The 2,500-nt window shown below is 59.6% G+C and overlaps 1 pseudogene; it reads right to left on the reverse strand.

Moving 5' to 3' along the window:
- Window positions 1-2,500, reverse strand: part of LOC126436765 (large subunit ribosomal RNA) — a 7,809-nt pseudogene that overhangs the window by 4,376 nt on the left and 933 nt on the right.

Genomic DNA, 2,500 nt, shown 5'->3' on the forward strand with positions numbered 1-2,500 from the left:
TGATGGCATCCAGGGTACGGTGCGGAAACAGGGGTAGAAGCTCCTGGTTTGCAAAGAGGACTTTGGAGTCACTGGCACAGAGAAGCCTAGCCTCCGCCAGGGCGAGCTCCCGCATTTCTTCTTCCGCCCACCGAGCTCGCTTCCTATCAGTTGCAATCTCCGCATTTGCCGCTTCCGGATGGGCGCGGCGGCGGTGTTGTCCGAGCCCGATCTTGCTGCGGAAGGCACGGCTGCAAATGCTGCAGTGGAACCATGGCTCCACGGCCTCCTCTACTTCAGGGACGGTTGGCAGGCTAGCAGTCGGGACTGTTAGGCCGGGTCCTTCAGCGGAAGGCCCGGTACCCGTGTTTTCTTCTCTTGTTGTCCCAACATTAAGGGTTATGCGATGGAGGGCTGGTAACCCCCCAAAGCCCCAAGTGCGGACTTCCACTCTGCTAACCAGTCCTATCAAGGACTGGCGTATCGGCGGGCCCACGGGAAGGGGGGAAGCCGCAGGCAAGGAGAGGCTAAGAGGGCATGGCCCATGTATTGCGCTTCACTTGCCCAGTAACTATGAGAGTCATAGTTACTCCCGCCGTTTACCCGCGCTTGCTTGAATTTCTTCACGTTGACATTCAGAGCACTGGGCAGAAATCACATTGCGTCAACACCCGCTAGGGCCATCGCAATGCTTTGTTTTAATTAGACAGTCGGATTCCCCCAGTCCGTGCCAGTTCTGAGTTGATCGTTGAATGGCGGCCGAAGAGAATCCGCGCACCCGCGCGCCCCCGGAGGAGCACGCTAAGGCGGACGCGGCCTCGCAGCAAGGAAGATCCGTGGGAGGCCAAGGCACGGGACCGAGCTCGGATCCTGCACGCAGGTTGAAGCACCGGGGCGCGAACGCCGCGCAGGCGCGCGCATCCTGCACCGCCGGCCAGCACGAGGCCGACCAACGGCGAGAGCAGACCACGCCCGCGCTAAACGCCCGCACTTACCGGCACCCCTACGGCACTCACCTCGCCCAGGCCCGGCACGTTAGCGCTGACCCACTTCCCGACCAAGCCCGACACGCCCCGATCCTCAGAGCCAATCCTTATCCCGAAGTTACGGATCCAATTTGCCGACTTCCCTTACCTACATTATTCTATCGACTAGAGGCTCTTCACCTTGGAGACCTGCTGCGGATATGGGTACGAACCGGCGCGACACCTCCACGTGGCCCTCTCCCGGATTTTCAAGGTCCGAGGGGAAGATCGGGACACCGCCGCAACTGCGGTGCTCTTCGCGTTCCAAACCCTATCTCCCTGCTAGAGGATTCCAGGGAACTCGAACGCTCATGCAGAAAAGAAAACTCTTCCCCGATCTCCCGACGGCGTCTCCGGGTCCTTTTGGGTTACCCCGACGAGCATCTCTAAAAGAGGGGCCCGACTTGTATCGGTTCCGCTGCCGGGTTCCGGAATAGGAACCGGATTCCCTTTCGCCCAACGGGGGCCAGCACAAAGCGCATCATGCTATGACGGCCCCCATCAACATCGGATTTCTCCTAGGGCTTAGGATCGACTGACTCGTGTGCAACGGCTGTTCACACGAAACCCTTCTCCGCGTCAGCCCTCCAGGGCCTCGCTGGAGTATTTGCTACTACCACCAAGATCTGCACCGACGGCGGCTCCAGGCAGGCTCACGCCCAGACCCTTCTGCGCCCACCGCCGCGACCCTCCTACTCGTCAGGGCTTCGCGGCCGGCCGCAAGGACCGGCCATGACTGCCAGACTGACGGCCGAGTATAGGCACGACGCTTCAGCGCCATCCATTTTCAGGGCTAGTTGCTTCGGCAGGTGAGTTGTTACACACTCCTTAGCGGATTCCGACTTCCATGGCCACCGTCCTGCTGTCTTAAGCAACCAACGCCTTTCATGGTTTCCCATGAGCGTCGATTCGGGCGCCTTAACTCGGCGTTTGGTTCATCCCACAGCGCCAGTTCTGCTTACCAAAAGTGGCCCACTTGGCACTCCGATCCGAGTCGTTTGCTCGCGGCTTCAGCATATCAAGCAAGCCGGAGATCTCACCCATTTAAAGTTTGAGAATAGGTTGAGGTCGTTTCGGCCCCAAGGCCTCTAATCATTCGCTTTACCGGATGAGACTCGTACGAGCACCAGCTATCCTGAGGGAAACTTCGGAGGGAACCAGCTACTAGATGGTTCGATTAGTCTTTCGCCCCTATACCCAGCTCCGACGATCGATTTGCACGTCAGAATCGCTACGGACCTCCATCAGGGTTTCCCCTGACTTCGTCCTGGCCAGGCATAGTTCACCATCTTTCGGGTCCCAACGTGTACGCTCTAGGTGCGCCTCACCTCGCAATGAGGACGAGACGCCCCGGGAGTGCGGAGGCCGCCGCCCCGTGAAGGGCGGGGAAGCCCCATCCTCCCTCGGCCCGCGCAAGGCGAGACCTTCACTTTCATTACGCCTTTAGGTTTCGTACAGCCCAATGACTCGCGCACATGTTAGACTCCTTGGTCCGT

Source organism: Schistocerca serialis, unplaced genomic scaffold, assembly GCF_023864345.2.
Source record: "Schistocerca serialis cubense isolate TAMUIC-IGC-003099 unplaced genomic scaffold, iqSchSeri2.2 HiC_scaffold_1244, whole genome shotgun sequence".
NCBI lineage: Eukaryota > Metazoa > Arthropoda > Insecta > Orthoptera > Acrididae > Schistocerca > Schistocerca serialis.